Source organism: Hordeum vulgare, chromosome 5H (genome assembly GCF_904849725.1).
Source record: "Hordeum vulgare subsp. vulgare chromosome 5H, MorexV3_pseudomolecules_assembly, whole genome shotgun sequence".
NCBI classification, from domain to species: domain Eukaryota; kingdom Viridiplantae; phylum Streptophyta; class Magnoliopsida; order Poales; family Poaceae; genus Hordeum; species Hordeum vulgare.
In genome coordinates this window covers 583,388,622-583,396,919 of record NC_058522.1, presented here as the reverse complement: position 1 = coordinate 583,396,919, position 8,298 = coordinate 583,388,622, and positions in this window count along the sequence as shown.

Here is an 8,298-nt window from a genome sequence, read left to right as displayed (position 1 = left end):
CGTCCGTGATCTCATCCGGGACTCTGAACAACATTCGGTAACCAACCATATAACTCAAATACGCATAAAACAACGTCGAACCTTAAGTGTGCAGACCCCGCAGGTTCGAGAACTATGTAGACATGACCCGAGTGACTCCTCGGTCAATATCCAATAGCGGGACCTGGATGCCCATATTGGATCCCACATATTCTACGAAGATCTTATTGTTTGAACCTCAGTGCCAGGGATTCATATAATCCCGTATGTCATTCCCTTCGTCCTTCGGTATGTTACTTGCCCGAGATTCGATCATCAGTATCCGCATACCTATTTCAATCTCGTTTACCGGCAAGTCTCTTTACTCGTTCCGTAATACAAGATCCCGCAACTTACACTAAGTTACATTTCTTGCAAGGCTTGTGTGTGATGTTGTATTACCGAGTGGGCCCCAAGATACCTCTCCGTCACACGGAGTGACAAATCCCAGTCTCGATCCATACTAACTTAACGAACACGTTCGGAGATACCTGTAGAGCTTCTTTATAGTCACCCAGTTACGTTGCGACGTTTGATACACACAAAGCATTCCTCCGGTGTCAGTGAGTTATATGATCTCATGGTCATAGGAACAAATACTTGACACGCAGAAAACAGTAGCAACAAAATGACACGATCAACATGCTACGTCTATTAGTTTGGGTCTAGTCCATCACGTGATTCTCCTAATGACGTGATCTAGTTATCAAGCAACAACACCTTGTACATAGTCAGAAGACCCTGACTATCTTTCATCAACTGGCTAGCCAACTAGAGGCTTGCTAGGGACAGTGTTTTGTCTATGTATCCACACATGTATATAAGTCTTCATTCAATACAATTATAGCATGGATAATAAATGATTATCTTGATACAGGAATTATAATAATAACTATATTTGTTATTGCCTCTAGGGCATAATTCCAACAGTCTCCCACTTGCACTAGAGTCAATAATCTAGCCCTCACATCACCATGCGAATTACATTGTAATAAATCTAACACCCATACAGTTCTGGTGTTGATCATGCTTTGCCCGTGGAAGAGGTTTAGTCAGCGGGTCTGCTACATTCAGATCCGTGTGCACTTTGCATATATTTACGTCCTCCCCTTCGACGTAGTCGCGGATGAGGTTGAAGCGTCGTTTGATGTGTCTGGTCTTCTTGTGAAACCGTGGTTCCTTTGCTAAGGCAATGGCACCCGTGTTGTCACAGAACAAGGTTATTGGATTCAGTGCGCTTGGCACCACTCCAAGATCCGTCATGAACTGCTTCATCCAGACACACTCCTTAGCCGCCTCCGAGGCAGCCATGTACTCCGCTTCACATGTAGAATCAGCTACGACGCCTTGCTTGGAACTGCACCAGCTTACCGCACCCCCATTAAGAATAAATACGTATCCGGTCTGCGACTTAGAGTCGTCCGGATCTGTGTCAAAGCTTGCATCGACGTAACCCTTTACGGCGAGCTCTTCGTCATCTCCATACACGAGAAACATCTCCTTAGTCCATTTCAGGTACTTCAGGATATTCTTGACCGCCGTCTAGTGATCCACTCCTGGATTACTATGGAACCTGCCTGCCATACTTATGGCCAGGCTAACGTCCGGTCTAGTGCACAGCATTGCATACATGATAGATCCTATGGCTGAAGCATAGGGGACGGTGCTCATATGCTCTCTATCTTTATTAGTTGCTGGGCACTGAGTCTTACTGAATCTCGTACCTTGTAAAACTGGCAAGAACCCTTTCTTGGACTGTTCCATTTTGAACCTCTTCAAAACTTTATCAAGGTATGTGTTTTGTGAAAGTCCTATCAAGCGTTTCGATCTATCCCTGTAGATCTTAATACCTAGAATGTAAGCAGCTTCTCATAGGTCCTTCATAGAGAAACTTTTATTCAAGTAATCCTTTATGCTCTCCAAAAACTTTACGTTGTTTCCAATCAGTAATATGTCATCCACATATAATATTAGAAACGCCACAGAGCTCCCACTCACTTTCTTGTAAACACAAGATTCTCCAACCACTTGTATAAACCCAAATGCTTTGATCACCTCATCAAAGCGTTTATTCCAACTCCGAGATGCTTGCACCAGTCCATAAATGGATCGCTGGAGCTTGCATACCTTGTTAGAATTTTTAGGATCGACAAAACCTTCGGGTTGCATCATATACAACTCTTCCTTAAGAAAACCGTTAAGGAACGCCGTTTTGACATCCATCTGCCAGATTTCATAATCAAAAAATGCAGCTATTGCTAACATGATTCTGACGGACTTAAGCATTGCTACGGGTGAGAATGTCTCATCGTAGTCAACTCCTTGAACTTGTAAAAAACCCTTTGCCACAAGTCGAGCTTTATAAACGGCCACATTGCCGTCAGCGTCCGTCTTCTTCTTAAAGATCCATTTGTTCTGAATAGCCTTGCGGCCCTCAGGTAGTACTTCCAAAGTCCACACTTTGTTTGCATACATGGATCCTATCTGGGACTTCATGGCCTCCAACCATTTGTTGGAATCTGGGCCCACAATTGCTTCTTCATAATTTGCAGGTTCATTGTTGTCTAACAACATGATTGACAAAACGGGATTACCGTACCACTCTGGAGCAGCACGTGGTCTCGTCGACCTGCGTGGTTCGATAGGAACTTGAACCGGAGTTTCATGATCATCATCATTAACTTCCTCCTCAACCGGCGTCGCAACGACAGGGGTTTCCCCTTGCCCTGCGCCACCATCCAGAGGGATGAGAGGTTCGACAACCTCATCAAGTTCTATCTTCCTCCCACTCAATTCTCTCGAGAGAAACTCCTTCTCGAGAAAAGCTCCGTTTTTAGCAACAAACACTTTGCCCTCGGATTTGAGATAGAAGGTGTACCCAACTGTCTCTTTTGGGTAACCTATGAAGATGCACTTTTCCGCTTTGGGTTCCAGCTTTGCAGGTTGAAGCTTTTTGACATAAGCATCACATCCCCAAACTTTAAGAAACGACAACTTTGGCCTTTTGCCATACCACAGTTCGTATGGTGTCGTCTCAACGGATTTTGATGGTGCCCTATTTAAAGTGAATGTAGCTGTGTCTAATGCATAACCCCAAAACGATAACGGCAAATCGGTAAGAGACATCATAGATCGCACCATCTCGAATAAAGTACGATTACGACGTTCGGACACACCATTACGCTGTGGTGTTCCAGGCGGTGTCAACTGTGAAACAATTCCACATTGTCTTAAGTGAGCACCAAACTCGAAACTCAGATATTCACCCCCACGATCAGACCGTAGGAACTTGATCTTCTTGTTACGATGATTTTCAACTTCACTCTGAAATTGCTTGAACTTTTCAAATGTTTCAATCTTGTGCTTCATTAAGTAGACATAACCATATCTACTCAAATCGTCAGTGAAGGTGAGAAAATAACGATATCCGCCGCGTGCCTCCACGCTCATCGGACCGCACACATCGGTATGTATGATTTCCAACAAGTCACTGGCACGCTCCATTGTTCCGGAGAACGGAGTTTTAGTCATCTTGCCCATGAGGCATGGTTCGCACGTGTCAAGTGAATCAAAGTCAAGTGACTCCAAAAGTCCATCGGTATGGAGTTTCTTCATGCGCTTTACACCAATATGACCCAAGCGGCAGTGCCACAAAAACATGGCGCTATCATTGTTTACTCTAACTCTTTTGGTCTCAATGTTATGTATATGTGTATTATCACTATCAAGATTCAATATGAACAATCCTCTCACATTGGGTGCATGACCATAAAAGATGTTACTCATAGAAATAGAGCAACCATTATTCTCCGACTTAAAAGAGTAACCGTCTCGCAATAAACAAGATCCAGATATAATGTTCATCCTCAACGCAGGCACTAAATAACAATTATTCAAGTTCATAACTAATCCTGATGGTAACTGAAGTGAAACTGTGCCGACGGCGATTGCATCAACCTTGGAACCATTTCCTACGCGCATCGTCACTTCATCTTTCGCCAGCCTTCGCCTATTCCGCAGTTCCTGTTTCGAGTTGCAAATATGAGCAACAGAACCGGTATCGAATACCCAGGCACTACTACGAGAGCCGGTTAAGTACACATCAATAACATGTATATCAAATATACCTGATTTTTCTTTGGCCGCCTTCTTATCAGCCAGATACTCGGGGCAGTTGCGCTTCCAGTGACCCATACCCTTGCAATAGTAGCACTCTGTTTCAGGCTTAGGTCCAGCTTTGGGTTTCTTCATCGGATTGGCAACAGGCTTGCCGCTCTTCTTTGAATTACCCTTCTTCCCTTTGCCGTTTCTCTTGAAACTAGTGGTCTTATTCACCATCAACACTTGATGCTCTTTACGGAGTTCAGACTCTGCGACTTTCAGCATCGCAAACAACTCGTCGGGTGACTTGTTCATCCCTTGCATGTTGTAGTTCAACACAAAGCCCTTATAGCTTGGCGGCAGTGATTGAAGAATTCTGTCAGTGATAGCCTCTTGCGGGAGTTCAATCCCCAGCTCAGCTAGACGGTTTGAGTACCCAGACATTTTGAGCACATGTTCACTGACAGACGAATTCTCCTCCATCTTGCAAGCATAGAATTTATCGGAGGTCTCATAACTCTCGATCCGGGCGTTCTTCTGAAAGATAAACTTCAACTCCTGGAACGTCTCATATGCTCCATGACGCTCAAAGCGACGTTGAAGTCCTGGCTCTAAGCCATACAAGACTGCACATTGAACTACTGAGTAGTCCTCCTTACGTGTTAACCAAGCGTTTTTAACATCTTGGTCAGCCGTAGCGGGTGGTTCATCTCCTAGCGCAGCATTAAGGACATAATCCTTCTCCCAGCTTGTAGGATCAACTTAAGATTATGAGCCCAGTCTACAAAGTTGCTTCCATCATCTTTCAACTTAGCTTTCTCTAGGAACGTATTAAAATTCAGGGTGACTGACGCGTGAGCCATGATCTACAACACAAATATATTCAAACTGGACTTAGACTATGTTCAAGATAATTAGAGTTTAACTTAATCAAATTACTTGCTAAACTCCCACTCAAAAAATACATCTCTCTAGTCATTTGAGTGGTTCATGACCCACTTACACTAGCTCAAGTCCGATCATCGCGTGAGTTGAGTATACTTTCAGTGGTAAGCATCCCTATGCTAATCATATCAACTATATGATTCATGATCGACCTTTCGGTCTCATGTGTTCCGAGGCCATGTCTACACATGCTAGGCTCGTCAAGCTTAACCCGAGTGTTCTGCGTGTGCAACTGTTTTGCACCCGTTGTATTTGAACGTTGAGTCTATCACACCCGATCCAGTTATCAAGCAACAACACCTTGTACATAGTCAGAAGACCCTGACTATCTTTGATCAACTGGCTAGCCAACTAGAGGCTTGCTAGGGGCAGTGTTTTGTCTATGTATCCACACATGTATATAAGTCTTCATTCAATACAATTATAGCATGGATAATAAACGATTATCTAGATACAGGAATTATAATAATAACTATATTTATTATTGCCTCTAGGGCATAATTCCAACAGGATGCGCGCAACGGTGATGTTCTGCTCAAGGAGAGCATCCGGTGTCTCAATGGGGATGCGCTGACCCTATCTATAAGGTCATCTTCCGATGTCGTTCACTTCATCTTGCAACAGTGTGGAGCCTTCGATCCAGACAAGGAGGTAGTGGCCTTCTTCGAAGATGGTGCTCTGGATGTGCCGTGCTAGAGCCCGTAGGTGCATGACTAATGCATGCCCTGCCGGTGTCAGTGTTGGAAATATGAACGATTTACAATGTGATTTTTCTAGCAAAAATAGTAGATAAATCATGACTATCATATCAATTATAAGACAAGTCATGTGATCATACAGAGAATATGCAAGTAGCATCTGAAGTGGTGAGTAGGAATGAACTATATCTAGACCAGAAACTAGAACTAGAATTTGCGGCAGTAAGTCACACAAGAAAAATACGAACACGTACTGAGTTGCAGCAGCAGAAGTAGTGGGATTGGCGTTGACGTCGTCACCGGCCATGTTCCCAAAGAGGTTGTTGACGTCGGGGAAAAAGTCGTCGTCCGTGGTGTCCGTGATTAAAAAGCCAGTAGTCGCGCATGGCGCTTCCCAAAAACCTTATCACCCTTTTCCTATACACGACTCAAAGAAGCGGGGTTTCAAAGGCCTACTGTCCCGATCTGTGGTGCATGCCGCAAACCAGGATGGGAAAGAACCTAGCAGCAACTCTGAGATTGGAACTTGATGGCATGACAAAGACGATGTTCTCATGTGTTTCTCTGGAGAGGAGCTACCTCTCTTTTATAGGCACACGAAAGGGAGGCACGCGAACACGTAGTGACGGGAGGCAAAGAAAAAGAGGGAGATGAAACAAACAGGCAGCAGCCGAAGGGTGCAGTGTTCGTATTTAATCTCCACTATCGCAAAACTTTTTAGCTCTAGAGCGACCTTTCGTATACAAGTCATGCGTGGCAAAAAAAATAGTCATCGGCGTGGCAAAAATTTAGTCATCGGCCCGGCTCATTCACGCGGCGCGGCATGGCGCGTCGTGACGAGGGATGGCATGGCATGACATGGCGAGGCGGGTGACAAAGGAGGAGGAGCTCGCGTGTATGTCTCTTTTGTTCTCATGCTCATACATGTGGAGAAGCATCCTCCATTATAAGGAGGTCCAACTCCTACTAAACTATCAATGTGGGACTAAACGTTAGTTCCGCCTCTTGGCTTGCACGAATGGGCTAAGTGGGTGTAACGTTCAAGATGCGGCACTTTCCATATGTGGGGACGAGACCTTAATATGGAAAGAGGTGCATCTTAGCGTTTCGCGAGTACAAAAATCATTGCATTACATACAAGAGGGGATAAGTATATGGAATTGCTTACACTCGCCACAAGTTAAGTTACAATTCACTCAACAAATTTATTTCAAATGATCCATAAGACAAGGTCCGACTACTGACAAGATAAACGACAAAATAGCTATGATCTGTCTCGCTAGGTCCGACTTCTCAAATACTAATATTAATGATTTTATTAGTATTCCTATACCACCCTCCACTAGTGCGGAGGCTTTTGATATTAATGCTGCATTGCTGAATCTTGTGATGAAAGATCAATTTTCGGGGAAGTCCTAATGAGGACCCCGCTGCTCATCTTAATACCTTTGTTGAATTATGTGATATGCAAAAGAAAAAGGATATGGATAATGATATTGTGAAATTAAAATTATTTCCTTTTTCGCTAAGAGATAAAGCTAAAGTTTTGGTTTTCATCTTTACCTTGTAATAGTATTGGAACGTGGGGTAAGTGTAAGGATGCTTTCATTGCCAAGTATTTTTCTTCTGCTAAGATCATCTCCCTTAGAAATCAAATAATGAATTTTAAACAACAAGATCATGAGCATGTTGCACAAGCTTGGGAGAGATTGAAATTAATGATAAGAAATTGCCCAACTCATGGTTTAAATGTGTGGATGATTATACAAAATTTCTATGTTGGATTAAACTTTGTGTCTAGAAATCTTTTAGATTCTGCTGGAGGTGGTACCTTCATGGATATGACCTTAGGAGAGGCCATCAAACTTCTGGACAATATTATAACAAATTATTTTTAATGGCATACCGAAAGAGCCCCAACTGGTAAGAAGGTAAATTATGTTGGATTTCACTGAGAATTGCATTTTCATCGCGAGCTTCGAGTGAATAGAGTCCGGCTCATCATATAAATGGGTGTCCATCAACCGCCTGACAAGATGGAGCCAATCATTCCATCGGTCTCCTACTAGTGACCCATGGAACTGATATTTAGAGGTGTCGACTCTATTACTGTGGCAATATGTGTCGCTATTGTATAGACAATTGTGTCTCTCCCAGCCACGTATCCTCCTAAAATCTAGTAGACTGATCGTCCGCAATGATGATTTTTTTTCTATGGAAGAAAGTTGTTTTCACTTCCATCAGCCTTTTCTAGAAAGGTGAATCATTTGGTCTAACGGTAAATTGGGACAACGTTTTAGAATGTAGGTATTTGTTCCTTATTAGTTGCACCCACATACACCGGTAGAAAAAGGGTCTTTCGGCCGAGGACCGAAAGACCATTAGTTTTATGTGGATACTATGTTTGCGAGTTCATTCGCCAGACGATCCATGAGAAGGGAAAAACCCGGGACATCAAAAAAATCAAAGTACGATAAACAATACTCACAGCTTTATTTTATTACCGTGAATTGTGTTTGGTTTCATTGATATATAT